Genomic DNA, 15,546 nt, shown 5'->3' on the forward strand with positions numbered 1-15,546 from the left:
AAAAGGGGGGGGGGCGAAGCTCGTCGGCGCCCGAGAGCCGCGGTGGTCGCCGGCGGCGATCCACGGCGAGGCAGGGGGATCGGAGGGTACCTCCGTGCTCAGGGCGCCATTCCGCGTCGGTTGGTGGTGGTGGTGGTCGCCGGCGAGTACCACGTCGACGGCGAGCTTTGCTCCGGCGGACGGCGGCTCGGGTGGTCGAGGGACTCGTCGGAGAGGGCTGCAGAGATCAAATTGAAGAGGGGGTTAGGCTCCTGGTAGCTAGAGAGGGTAACGGACGGGGTTTGGGCGCCGGAGATGGCCTCACCGGAGCGAATCGTGGTGGAGGCCGAGGCGGATCGGGGCGGCCGGAGTTGGGGGAGGAGACCTCCTTGAGGTCCTCCTAGTGGACTGGCGGGGTGTTGGTGAGGAGTGGTGATGATGCGTGCACGAGGGTGAGCTCGGGGGCCCTTTTTATAGGCGGCCCGAGGCGGTTGCCGTGAACGGGGGTCTCCGGCGAGTGATTACGGCGGCGCAGGGCTTGGTCGGGGTAATTAGGACGTTGGGCGTCATCGAGGAGGTCCACGGTTCCGTTTAGGTGCTAATCGAGCTGGAGTTTGGTGCTTTGGGGGTGAGTTCGACAGAACGGGGCGGCGCGGGCCCGTCGGCGGCAGGGAGCGCGTCCCGTGCTTGCCGGCCACGGTGGCGGTGCCACGGGCGTGCGCTGGCACGCATGAGGCCACGCGGAGAGCAGAGGGGCGATGGGCGGCGCGGAACGGCGTTGAGCCGCCGTTCTTGTCCCCTGTCGGCCGCCACGGGAGGTCCCGACGCCGCAGAAGACGCCAGTGAGGGCGGGCTAGCATGCCACCGACGCCAGGAAGGCTCCACGCACGTGTGTGAAGCTCCGGACAAGAGGGAGGGGCTGCAAGCATCGAGCCAAGCGCACTGTCTACGCGTGATAGAAACTGACGGACGAAAACGACACTGAAAACTGAATTTCTGAATATGAACAGCAACAGTGCACGCCAAGTGTTCGACAGAATGAATTTGGCCTCTGGGGATTTTTCCTTGAGCTGATTTTTGGTGGAGTGGCTTCTCATTGCTCAAGTAGGCTGCCTGAATTTTGGTGGAATTTTTGGAGCAGTGTAGATATGAATTTCATCAAATTTGGCAAATCTGGTCCAAACTTGCAGAGACTGAATTTTGAAAAATTTGAAAAGAGGAGGAGTGGATCAAGATGGTTCTGGGTTGTGGGTACAAAGGACTATCCAGGAGAGTTGGTTTGAGGTCAAAACTCAAATGCAATAGGGTACTTGCTTTGAAAATCACTCAGGCTCCAAATAATTTTCAGAAATGATTTGAGAGGAAAAATAATTAGAATAAAATCCAAAACTTGCTTGGATTAGTTGGGACAGAGAACTTAGGTTGATCACAAGGAGTAGGGGAGGTTTTGGAGGGGTTTTATCACATGGGCAAAATGCCAAGTCATGGGTGGTTTTCAAGATATGAAAATCCCAAATTTTCATAGATTTCTTTTTAAAAGAAAAAGATTAAACTCCCAAAATAAATTTGAGAGGGAACCAACAGAGAAGAAGTTTCAAAAGATCAAACACCAAAGTTTGAAAAAATAAAATCCTAGCCAAAGCAAAGGAAGTTTTTAAGAGGAAGGTTTTCTGAAAGAAAAATTTTAAAAGGCCTCTCTTCAAAAACCACAAAGTTTTTGATAAAAAGCAAATAAAATTTTTGGAGTGTCACACGGATTCAGACGCCGCTGACCACTCCTATTTACCCCCAAGGTGTTTGCTCTACCTTGGCATGATGATGTTAGTCATATCATGCATATGTTGCCTTGCAGTGCCTACTTTTGACATCATATATGTCATCTGCTTAGTTTAGACATGTTCTGTAATGCCACCTGTTTAGTTTCTATATCATATATGGGAATTATGCAGTCTCATGTCATTTAGCCAGCCATAATATATGGGAAATGTGCAATGCCATCCTATTTAACCAGGCATCATATATTTGAATGATATCTTGCCCATCCTTTTCTTCATTACATTTCCATTTGTCGACAATGTTTGTACATTAAACTACTCTTCCTGTGAATCAGACATTTGGGTGGGAGATGGAAAAATCTGGAGTGAAAACAAGGCCTTCAGAGCAGACAGTGCTACCTGTCGAAGCAGATCTCTTGTTGGGTCCCGATAGCTCCTCAGAGATGGATTCAGAGACATATGACCAATCCTATTCCCCTAGTGAGGTGTATTCTCTAACTTGGCACAGTTATACTGCTCATATCATGCATACGGTGTCTTGCATTGCATAGTTTAGACATCATATACACAATATTCAACACCATGTTCTTAGTTCAGACATCATATCAAATGCCCTCTGTTTAGCATATAAATCACATATGTGAATTAAATGATGCGATCCTGATTACTTAGATAACATGTAGGTGAATTATGTCATGCGATCCTGTTTTGTTATTCATCATATCTTTGAATTATGTTATGCTATGCTATCCAGTTTAGATAGACATCATATATGTGAAATTATGTCATGCTATCCCTTTTAGTTAAACAATATACATGTCAACTATTTCATGCCCTCTTTTTTCCACACCATCTATTGCATCTATCTCTCATACAATGTCTGTACATTCAACTATGTTTCCTGTTTATCAGCCATTTGAATTGGAGCGGGTGATGCCAGTATCTAGCGGAATAAAAACACGGTCTTCAAATAAAACAGTGCTACCTATTGATGGAGATAGCACCCTGGTTGTACATGCACAAGAACCAGCCCTACAACACATAACCCAAACTCTCACAGATTGTACTCCTACTGCGATGGACAGAGAACCAGCTTCACCCAATCTAACCCCAACCCCAGCCGATAGTAACCCAGTTCCTGTTGACACATCACCATCTCCACCACAGAGCTCCCAAACAAGAGCAGTTAGTAAGGCAGCTCCAGTGCCCAAAGGGCCAGTACTATCACGGCGAACCCCAGCTCCACCAGTTAGTACGCCTATTCTCGTGGAGGAAGCACAACCAGCCAGTCGTAGTTTAGCATCTATCGCATTTGATGTTGTTAAATCGTATGTGCGTATCTTCCCATCTTGGAAATATTATACTGAAGATGAAGGAAAATGCCAGTTGCAGGCGTTTGTCCAGGAGTTATGTGTAAGTAATGTTATTCATGACAATTACTTTGCTTCATCCCATACATCCTACCTCCATGATGGTTATAATACAACAAATTTTCCCATTTTTCTCTATAGAGAAGGACCGATTTGGAAACTCAGGATGAGGTAACCTGTGCTAATACCTCTGCTATCTTCAAGAATGCTTGGTGGTAGTATCGGAATTACCTGAAGAAAACGTACTTCACCGGCAAAGAAACTCATCAAATTCCCTTACGTTCTCCTGAGACACATTTACTGGATGATGACTGGGAACGCCTTGTTCTGTACTAGTCCCGAACCAAGAATGTGGTAAGGTCTATGAGCTCATTTTCTATTTTTAAGTATTATATTCTTGCATCTTACTGTACTCAGTTCATGTAGAACAAGTGCCTAAACCTGAAGAACAACTATTCTAATTTAAGATTCCATTGCTATCATAGTTCAAAAAAGCGCTAGGCGTTAATTGTGTGTTTTGCCACCGCCTTGCACTTTACTGACCAAAGCACATGCTTATGCGCAGTTATGCACAGATTAAGCGTAGTTATGCGCTATGCGTTTTGTCAACGCCTAGAGCCTAGGCGCGCTTAAGCGCTCGCTTATGCGCGCCTTTTTTAACTATGATTTCTTTGCTCTTGTATCATTGTATTTACTCATACAAACTTATTTTTAAATTGAAGGATCCAATCGAAACTCCAATGGCACGACAGGTATGTTCATGCATGTTTCTTTAACAGGTTTGCTCTTATCAATAGCTCTTTTGATTTCAATTTAAATTGTGTATACAGTTGACTTTCATATCATACACATTACTAGCATCACAACAGAGCCAATAGTGTTGTTGTACATGTAGACCCGTGGTACCCATCTGAAATCTTGTTGTGTCGCGTAGTTTCCCACACTTTGTATTCTTTCACTGCTGCTTTGTCTTGAACTGATATGATTTGAACCGTGTCTCTATTTTGATTTGGCAAGACAATGCAGTGACCATAGGACATAGATATATGTTTGTTTGATGCTTTTATTATGTACTAGTACTTGGCAATAGAAGACTTGGTAGTTTAATCCTGTCCACCTTACTAATGAACTGGTTCACCGAAATGAGTTTCATATACTAGTACATGCTAAACTTGTTATGTGTTTGCTTGTTCTTCTTTTAGAATGCTGACAGAATATTGGGGAAGAGTGCCTTATTAAGCAATGGTAAAGGAAGTAATGCAGATAAGGTTCAGGATAGTGACACATCCTTGTTGGTGTCCAACAAAGCTGATAAAACAGCTAAGGAAGACTATCTTGAAGACAACGAGACAACCCCAAAGTCCTATCTTGGTTTAGTGTTCGAGTTACTGGCCACTACCGCTTGCACAAGCTATTCAAACTCACTGTCTGAATCAGTTCGGTTTCTTGAGTCTCAACTACAAGCTGAAAGACATCGATCAGCTGTGCTGCGACAAGAAGCGGAAGGAATGCGGAAGTCCCTGGAGCATTCAGATGCATACTTTCTAGTGCAACAACAAGCGTTGGAGGATTTTAGCGCCAAACAGGACAAAGCTAATCAGCTTGCTAAGCTTATTGCCAGCATGGTGGATACCCAGAATAACGTTTCTTGAGCTCTTCTAAATTTTCTTGAGTTATGCTCTTGTTTTGCTGCCGTGTTTATTTGCACTGCTGGCCAATTTTGATGGCCAAGTGTATGTAATATGCTGCTTTGTTCCCTATATTTGCACTGGTGGCGAACTTTGATGCCCAGTGGATGTAATATGTGTAATAGCGGTAATAGATAGCCTTAATTGCTTGCTTATTTATTTCCTTATTGTCTTGTTTAGTTGTTTGCTTGTAGTCACTGCAGTTCTTTTTCTGTGTTTTTCTAGTGGCCACAATAGCCTATTTTTGGTAACTAGGCCAAAATAATCGTGGCAACACACAGACTGTTGTAACCATGGGCCTCCTGCAGGCCGTATGATCCATGGGCCTTTGTTCGACCGTAGGACCATTGGCCTTCTATACGGGCCATAGGATCCATCGGCCTTCTGTACGGGCCTTAGGGATCAATGGGCCTTCTACGGGCCATAGGGTCCATGGGCCTTCTACGGGCCGTACTATCCATGGGCCTCATACGGGCCGTAGGATCCATGGGCCTTCTACGGGGCGTATCATCATTTCACCAATCATGGGACGTACTATTCGTGGACCATAACGGGCCATTAATAGGCGGTATTTGATAACTCTATGAAAACAGCCCAACGGTTTTTTTTACATGAAAACGGCCCAACGTATTAACGGCCCGCAAATGGGCCGACTATAATGACGGGCTGAATTTGGCCCACAAGCAGAAAATGACAGTAACGGGCCGTATGTAATCGAATGCTGCAAATGAGCCCAAGAATCAATGGGCCCTGAGAAGGCCGAAAGATAACTTGGGCTGGAAACGGCCCAATGGAATAACGTGCCATTAATGGGTATAAAGTGATACACTGTTCATTACGGGCCAGTTTCACCATGGGCCATTAATGGGCCAAGAGTTACAAAGGTCCTCATATGGGCCGAAAGAAGTCATGGGCCACACACAGGCCGGAAGTTAAAACAGGCTGAATCATATTGGACGGCCCAGATGACGCTACTAGGCCTAATTCGGATAGGGCGTAACGGGCCCTGGGTTAGCGGGCTGTAAATGGGCTATATGCGAACAGGCCATTAACAGGCTTTCCGTGGGCCGGCCCGCCACCTTTTGACCAAGTCAAATGGGTCGGCCTTTTCACCGGAATGGGCCTTTGTTGGGCCGTGCCATGTGTCGCCGTATCATAGGCGCCTTCGGTCCAATGAGCGGATGCCATCTGCCCCAACGGTGAGCCGACACGTGTTTCCTCCAGCCATTGATGATTTTACACGTGGAAAATCCCCATTGGTCGGGGCTGTTAACGGGTTATCGGATCCAAAACCCGACCCGATAGCTTAACAGCGTTCCATTACGGTGGATGCCACGTGTCGGTCACCCTTGACGAAAGCAGTTCTGTGACGCGCGATTTATCGTCATGGAAGTGGACACTTCCGTGATGATAATTTTGGTAATGTCATGGAACACTTCTACGACAACACATGTATGACTATCTTGATTCTGTCTTAAATTTGTCATGGATGTACATGCATGAGAAAAAATGCGACCTACTGTGACAAACACGTATCATCACGGAAGTGTATTTTTTTTGTAGTGTACTCATGTTGACCTCCCTAAGGAGAAGTGGTTTAAATATAATCCTCCCATTGAAGTAAAAGTGGTTGCACCTATTAAAGTTGAAGAAAAGAATATCACTTATGATGATCCTATTGTTCCTACTACCTATATTGAGAAACCACCTTTCCGTGTTAGGATAAAGGATCATGCTAAAGCTTCAATTGTGGTTCATAAGAGTAATACTAGAACACCTACACCACCTGAGCAAATTAAAGTTGAACCTAGTATTGCTATGGTTAAAGAACTCTTGGCTGATAATATTGATGGGCATGTTATTTACTTCTGTGATGAAGCTGCTAGAATTGCTAGACCCGATACTAAAAATAAACATAGACTTGTTGTAGGCATGCCTGTTATTTCTGTTAAAATAGGAGATCATTGTTATCATGTCTTATGTGATATGGGTGCTAGTGCTAGTGCAATACCTCATTCTTTATACAAACAAATTATGCATGATATTGCACCTGCTGAGATAGAAGAAATTGATGTTACAATTAAGCTTGCCAATAGAGATACTATTTCACCAGATGGGATTGTTAGAGACGTGGAAGTCTTGTGTGGGGAAGTTAAATATCCGGCTGATTTTCTTGTTCTTGGTTCCCCGCAAGATAGCTTTTGTCCCATCATATTTGGTAGACCCTTCTTGAATACTGTTAATGCTAAGATAGATTGCAAAAAGGATACTATTACGATTGGGTTAGGGGATATGTCTCATGAGTTTAATTTTGCTAAATTTCGTAGACAACCCCATGATAAAGAATTGCCTAGCAAGTATGAAATAATTGGTCTTGCTTCTATTACTGTGCCTCCTAATGATCCTTTAGAACCTATGTTGGCAGAGGCAGTGCCTAGGAGGCGCTTAGGCACGCGTAGGCGCTAGGCAATGACAAAACGCCTCGCCTAGGGCATAAATGGAGGTTTAGGCAGGGCAAGCAAGGAATTGCCTACCCAAGCATGAAATCATGCCACATACTGCACTGATATGCCAAACGGGTTATATTCCAATGGCAGTAGACGGTAATAAACTTATTTATATGCCCTAAACTTGTATCAACACCCATATAATAATCACAAATACACTATGAGTAAAAACTATATTACCGCCTAGGTCGCGCCTAGAGTGCTTAGGCACCGCCTAGGCACTAGGCGAAGGCCAATCGCCTCGCTTACGCATACCATTTTTTCCAACCTTGTTTAGAACAATATTTGCTAGACCATGAAAATGATATGTTTATGAATGAAATAAGGGAGATAGATGAAGTATTCTTTAAACAGGGTCCTATTTTGAAACAGAACTTGCCTGTTGAAATTCTAGGGGATCCTCCACCACCCAAGGGTGATCTCGTGTTTGAGCTTAAACCACTACCTGATACTCTTAAATATGCTTATCTTGATCAAAAGAAGACATATCCTATTATTATTAGTGCTAACCTTTCAGAGCAGGAAGAGGAGGAATTATTGAAAACTCTGAAGAAGCACCATGCTGCTATTGGATATACACTTGATGATCTTAAGGGCATTAGTCCCACTCTATGCCAACACAACATAAATTTGGAGAAAGACGCTAAACCAGTTGTTGATCACCAATGGCGGTTAAATCCTAAGATGAAAGAAGTGGTAAGAAAAGAAATACTAAAGCTCCTGGAGGCAGGTATAGTTTATCCCGTTGCAGATAGACAATGGGTAAGTCCTGTCCATTGTGTCCCTAACAATGGAGGTATTACTGTCGTTCCTAATGATAAAGATGAATTGATCCCGCAAAGAATTGCTACAGGTTATAGGATGGTAATCGATTTCCGCAAATTAAATAAAGCTACTAAAAAGGATCATTACCCTTTGCCTTTTATTGATCAAATGCTAGAAAGATTATCTAAACACACATATTTTTGCTTTCTAGAAGGTTACTCTGGTTTCTCTCAACTACATGTGTCAAAAGAGGATCAAGAAAAGACCACTTTTACTTGCCCTTTCAGTACTTTTGCTTATAGACGTATTCCTTTTGGTTTATGTAATGCACCTGCTACCTTTCAAAGATGCATGATGGCTATATTCTCTGACTTTTGTGAAAAGATTGTTGAGGTTTTCATGGATGATTTCTCCGTTTATGGATCCTCTTTTGATGATTGCTTGGGCAATCCTGACCGAGTTTTGCAGAGATGTGAAGAAACTAGTCTTGTCTTGAATTGGAAAAAATGCCTCTTTATGGTTAATGAAGGCATTGTCTCGGGGCATAAAATTTTTGAAAGAGGTATTGAAGTTTATAAAGCTAAAGTTGATGCTATTGAAAAGATGTCATGTCCTAAAGACATTAAAGGTATAATAAGTTTACTTGGTCATGCCGGTTTTTATAGAAGGTTCATTAAGGACTTCTCTAAAATCTCTAGGCCTCTGACTAATCTCTTACAAAAAGATATTCCTTTTGTCTTCAATGATGATTGTGTAGAAGCATTTGAAATACTTAAGAAAGCCTTGATTTCTGCACCTATTGTTCAACCACCTGATTGGAATTTACCCTTTGAAATTATGTGTGATGCTAGTGATTATGCCATAGGTGCTGTTCTAGGACAAAGAGTTGATAAGAAATTAAATGTTATTCAATATGCTAGTAAAACTTTAGACAGTGCCCAAAGAAATTATGCTAGTACTGAAAAAGAATTTTTAGCAGTTGTATTTGCATGTGATAAGTTTAGACCTTATATTGTTGATTCTAAAGTAACTGTTCACACTGATCATGCTGCTATTAAATATCTTATTGAAAAGAAAGATGCTAAACCTAGACTTATTAGATGTCTTCTCTTACTAGAAGAATTTGATTAGCATATTATTGATAAAAAGGGAGCTGAGAACCCCATTGCAGACAACTTGTCTAGGTTAGAGAATGTTCTTGATGAGCCACTACCTATTGATGATAGCTTTCCCGATGAACAATTAGCTGTCATAAATGCTTCTCGTACTGCTCCATGGTATGCTGATTATGCTAATTACATTGTTGCTAAATTTATACCACCTAGTTTCACATACCAACAAAAGAAAAAGTTTTTCTATGATTTAAGACATTACTTCTGGGATGACCCACACCTTTATAAAGAAGGAGTAGATGGTGTTATTAGACGTTGTGTACCTGAGCATGAACATGAACAGATCCTACGCAGGGGTCACTGTCGGGTGGTAGGTGCGACATATGGCAACGGATGGCTTATCATTGTGGGAGCCAGTAAGACACCGCCGGTGCCTGGAAACGGGATGAGGCGAAGACATGCACGCCGGCGGATCTTACCCAGGTTGGGGGCTCTCCATGGAGATAATACCCCTACTCCTGCTTTGGAGGGTCTCCGCATGATCACTAGATCGATAATAAGCTACAAGAGGCTCCTTGAGCTGTTCGGTGGAAGGAGGAAGAAGGGCAAGGCTAGCTCTCTCCGCTCCCTATAGTAGTGTCTAGAACTCTATCAGACCAACCCTTTGCATGGGTGCCCTAGGGGGTTTATATAGGCCTACCCCCTGGGGTACAATGGTAATCCGGCTGGGCGCGGGCCCTAGCCATCAGTGTCTATGGCCGCCGGCTTCTCTGGCGGCCGCTGGGGCCCGCCCACTAGTGGGTCCCGCCGGCTGCCGGCTCATTGGTCGACAGGCCGGCCCCACCGCTTCGGGGTATTGTCGGTGTCTGGTTACTGTTGCCTTGCCTCTGATGACGAGGGCTTTGTCGAGGTAAGCATGACTACAGTGCTGCCGCCTTGCGGGCTCTCACTGTAGCCTTACCTCGTCTTGTCTCCTTAATGGTGCGCACGCCCCAAGGTGGGGAGCAAGCCGGCTATAGGAAGCCGGCCATGCCTCAGGCCGGCTGGGGGAGGTCAGGTCGCCTTCGGGCGTCTCTTTGACCAAAGGGGCCCACCGCCTACGGGCCGTACTGACAACCCGTCATGGAGGGCATCACGATCAGCATGGCAACAGTGCCACGCCGGACGGGTGATGGCTGTCCCGTACGGCATACTGTAGCCATGCGTGTTCCGGTATTCTGGGGTGGCAGGGTCCACTGTAGCCACGCCCCGTCCCATCATCGTTATGGGGGTGCAGACTTTTAGGGCACGACCCCTGGCCGCCTGCCAAGGGTCGGCCTCTTGGAATCGGTCTTCTTGGGCCGGCTTCTTGGAGTCGGTCTTTCCGTGGCCGGCTTCTTGGAGTCAGCCCTGTCGTGGCGTCCTCCAAGAGAGTTTAGAGCCGAGCCGCCTTCCGGTACCCGGCCTGTGAGACAGCCGGCCGGAGGAAGGCGGGCCCGCGTCTTGGGTGCTTCAAGGATCGGTCGGCCTATTGTTTTTTCTAAGGGCCAAAGGGAGCCGGCTAGGCTACCCGTGGTCATTTACTCCGACAGTAGTCCCCGAAGCTGGGTGGGCTTCGCGGCTGAAAAGGGGAATCGTGAAGCTCAGTCAGCTTCCTATCCCGAAGAGCCGGCAGCTAGGAGCCGGCTTCTCTTAGGCGTGCCTTCTCGGCGAAGTCTCCTCGAAATCTGAAGGCGGGAATCAGCTGGCGTGCTAGTCAGGCTGCAGGCTGGCCGCCCGCCGCCTACGCGCCATGTGGCACCCTTCGGCTGGAAGGGCCTGCCAGCCCATGCGCGTGACGGGACGCCACTGCAGACCGGGGCCCGCCACTTCCACGCCTCGGCCCACAGGCAGATCCTTTGTGGACCGAAACGACCGCATGTCTTTGGACGGCGGTTCCCACTCGCCGTAAAAACGCAATAATCGCGGGTCGTGGGGGAGTCGGCGCAGTTAATCCCATGCCCCCCACGCATCGCCTCCTCGGCTTTGCCGCGCGGGGCTATAAGTAGGGGCGGGGAGGGGGAGCGGCAGTCGTCCGCACACTCGCCCTCGCTCCGCCACCACCTTCTTCTTCCTCTCTGTCGCTGCAGCGGCTCTCCCCGACGCCACCGCTCCACCATTCTTCTTAGCGTGCCGCAATCTTGCTGCCGCCGCACCGCGCGCTCTCCGTCGCCGCGCTTCCCGTCGCCCTCGCGTCGCCATGGCTCCAACGTCGAGCTCCTGGGACGGATCTAACGTCCGCGACGACCACATCGACTTCCTCCGCAAGACGCGGCGGTTGCGGGGCGAAGATCTCGTGTGGGTCCGCCTCGCGCTGGCGAGGGAGGTTTCACCGGCGCCGGAGGAGGGCGAGCGAGTGATCTTCTACTCGCACTGCCTGCGCGGCGTCGGCCTTCCCGCGAGCGGCTTCTTCCGCTCGTTTCTTGATTTTTACCATCTCCAGCCGCACCACCTCACTCCCAACACGGTGGTGCTGCTGTTGGCCTTCGTCACTCTGTGCGAAGCTTTCCTCGGCGTCCTCCCCACCATCGAACTCCGGGGGGAGTTCTTCCAGTCCAAGCTCATCACGGTCATCGCAGGCGTGCCGGCTCCATGCGGCGCCTTCATCGCCATCCGGAGATCTGTAGCCGACAACGTGTTCCCGCCTATCGCGCTAATCTAGTCGGTGAAGCTCTGGCAGAAGTCCTATTTCTACGTGAAGGACGTCGCCCCGCACGGCGACTACGTCAACTTGCCGGCTTACATAGCCGGCCCGCTGCCTGGGAGGCAGCCCTTGTGGCCCTTCCAGGCCAGGTCGCTGACGCCGACAGGAGCAGGTGCCGTCGCTCGGCTTCGGGTGCTGATCGAGTCGGAGCGCCTGACTGGGTCCGGATTGATAGCCGCCTTCATCAAGCGCTGGGTACTCCCGCTCCAAGGCCGCCCTCATCTGATCTGCGCGATGAGCGGCCGCTTCGACCCAAGCCAACTGAGCTCCAGAGAGATGCCTCACGACGAGGTATCTTATATGGTGAACTACATCGCCAACTGTAAGCTCACCGAGGAGTGGCAGTATGGCAAGGAGCTGTACTCTCGCGCTAACCCCCCGCCTATGGTAAGCTTTCTTTCTTTTCTTCTTTTCTTGTCGTCGAGTTCTCTCTAGCCGGCCTCTGACCAGTCGGCTTGTTTTTTAATCAGAAGCCCCTCCTTCATCCATCGGCCGGGACCGTGGGGGCGGAACTCGAGTTCGCCCCTAACCGCGTGGTGGATGACCTTGACGACCCCGACTTGGGGGCGGCCGCCTTGGACGACGACGCCGTGGGGGGAGGCGGCAATGCAGGCGGCTCCGGGTTCACCGCCGGTTTCGATGACTGGCCTGATGATGACGAGGCCAAGCCTATTCCGCGCTGCCAGCCGGCATCCGATCATCAAGGTGTCGCCCCTTCCGGTGGGCCAGCGGCACGGGGCGGCGCGCAGAAACGCCGGGCGGCGCCGACCCTCTCCGGCGGCCGGCCGAAGAAGCCCAAGGGTTCCGCGGCAGCGACCAAGTGGGACGAGGTGGCCGCGAAGGCGGCCCGCTTCCGCAAGGTGGTGAAGCAGCCGTAGACGGTTTCGGTGTAAGTATTGACTCTCGCACGCCTTTCTTTCTTTTCTTCAGTCGACACTCTTCTAAGTCTTTCCTTGTTTTATTAACCAGGGCTCCGCTCTCTCTTGAGCAGACTACCGCCGCCTCCATAGTCGGCGGGGTGGGAGGATCCGTAGGTTCCCGCCGCGTAGACCCTTGCACCGAGCTCCAAGCGGTAACGGAGCGGAATGCGCGGGAGGCGAATGAGGAGCGGGAGGCAGAGGAGCGGAGGGCAGCTGCCATCGAGGCGGCTCAGGAGACGATGGCGGAGTCAGCCGAGGCGTAGGCCGACGCGGCGGCTAAGGCCCAGGCGGAGGCCGAGGCCGCAGAGAGGGCGGCGGAGGCCCTGTGTAGCCAGCCTCCGCAACTCGTCATCCCCCTCCGCACCGTGGCCCCCAAAATCCCGGTGCCCCCGCCGGAGGAAGCCGGCCGCGACACGCCGGCGATGGAGAGGGAGGGGGCGACATAGTCGTCCCGGAGGGAGAGGTGGTGCCGCCTCCATCAGCCGGAACGGGCCAAGGCGGCCAGCCCGAGGCGCCGCCTGAGCAGCTGGCTGGAGGGGAGCCGACTGTAAGTGCGGATCTGGTGGTCTTGTCACCGACTCGTCGGCGTGCGGGGAGGGCGGCTTCAGAGCCGGACCCGCAGAGGGCCGCCGGCTCTAGCTCGTTGTCGCACGACCTGGAGACGGCCAGCGTCAGCTCGCCAGGGTGGACGCCGGGCGGTGGGACAGCTGCGCTGAATCTGGCAGCACAGGATGTCCACAGCCGGCTTCAGGCTCAGGCCACCGCGCTGAAGCAGTGCACCCAAGAATTTCTCACAACGCGGTCGGTCATTCGGGTGAGTTTTTCTTGCTCTTGATTTCTTCTGTGGGGGGCGCGTCAGTGCACCCACTGGGTGTAGTCTCCGAGTTCCAAGTCGGCTGCTGAGCAGGTGGCTTGGAACTTCTCAGAAGAGTTTGGTTTAATGACTTGTACTTGTCCGCACCTTCGTCCTGTTTGCAGGATTATCACAACCTCCACGCCGCTAGCTTCAACTCCCAGGCCCGGGAGATGAATCAGAAGGCCGCCGATCTAACGGAGAGCCGGCGTGAGTGCTTTGTCTTTTTATCTCATGTGGGGGCGCGTCAGCGCACCCACTAGGTGTAGTCCCCGAGATTCGGGCCGACTGCTGAGCAGTCGGGTCGGATCTTTCCCGACGACTTCTTTCTTAATTTCTTCTTCTTCATATTGGCAGGAGCCAATGCCGACTTGAGGCAGCAGCTAGGCATGGCCTAGACCGCCCTTCGCACTAGGGAGGGCGAGTTCAATGCCTTGGTTCAGGAGCGTGATCGTCTGGCCAAGAAGTTGGACGACCAGGAGGAGAACCACAAGGTGGCCTTGAAGGTGGTGCAGGACAACAAAGCCGCCCTCAAAGCCGAGTATGAGACCGATGCGGTGAGCTAGGCCGAGGCGAGGCAGGCGCTGAGCGAGGGCTACAGCCGGGTTGAAGATTTGATCGACGATAGGCTGCCTTCTTCTTCACTTATTTGTTCGTCCTTATGATTTGGTTTATCTTCTGATTTGCTCTGTTTCTTTCTTCTTTCTGAAGAATACTTCCCCGGCTACTCTGTCGGCACCAACCAAGCCATCGAAGCTCACCGTGAGGCCCGGCGGCAGGCTGGGGTTGAGATTGCACTGGACGCCAAACGGTCGCTTGAGGAGCAGCTTCTGGCGACCCAAGCCCGCCTCCAGCCGGCCTACCGCATGCTCCACCGCCTTCAGCATGCTGGAGCATAGGTGCTGGCCGCCCTCTGGCCCGACGAGGTGATTCCCCGCACCCCCAGCCGGACTGCCGACTGGCTGGAGGTAGCAGTCGGCCGCCTCGAGGCCTGGAAGGCTTCAGCAGCTTGGTCCGGCGCGCGTTGGGCGCTAGAGTTCGTCCGGGCTTGGTATCCTAGGCTGAACTTGGACCAGCTGCGCACCTGGCGGCAGGAGGCTGACGAGGAGCTGGAGGCGGTGCGGCCGGCTATCATCCAGCGCGCCTCGGCAATCGCCAACTTCACTGACACCAGCGCCTTTGCTCCTGAAGTAAACGAAGATGGTGTCACGCAGCCAGAGGAATGGTTCGGGCTGAACCCGGCCGACGGCAAAGACTTAGCGGAGGAGATCGACTCCAGCGACGAGGGCGAGGAGGAGGAGGAGGAAGACGACAAAGACATTGTGCCGGATGGTGAAGCAGCCAGCCAGTTTCAGCCTAATCATGCCTCCAGCAACGAGGCGCGTGCGAATGCACCGCCTGCCGCAGGTGTCGATCAGGCCGAGACTCGCCAGCCGACCACTCCTCCAGCCGACACCATCGTCTCCGCCGATCTGCCAGATGCCCCAGTTGCTCCCTTGGCCTGACTTGTCATCTTTACTTTCCTGCTCGTTACTCTTTGAACAGTTTTTGTTAACTTTGCGCAGTTCCACCCACTGGGGGTGTATTCACACTTTATCGAATGCCGGCCCTTCGACGGCCTTTTGTGTAAATATAATTATGCATGTGCTTGGCTTCCATTCCTACTTGCTTTTTATCTGTTGGCTGTTTTCCTTTGCCGCCCTCCCTTGGTCGCCGCCTTCCCAGCCAGACAGCTGCTCTGCAGTCTGTGGCCAGGTAAGGAGTTGGCCGTCTATGAGGGCAAGTACTCGAGCCTTCTTAGATTGTAGCAGAGTAAGAAGGGAAGCCGGCCAGCCGGCTGTTTCGACAGCCGGTT

The sequence above is a fragment of the Triticum dicoccoides genome, chromosome 7B, assembly GCF_002162155.2.
Source record: "Triticum dicoccoides isolate Atlit2015 ecotype Zavitan chromosome 7B, WEW_v2.0, whole genome shotgun sequence".
Lineage (NCBI taxonomy): Eukaryota > Viridiplantae > Streptophyta > Magnoliopsida > Poales > Poaceae > Triticum > Triticum dicoccoides.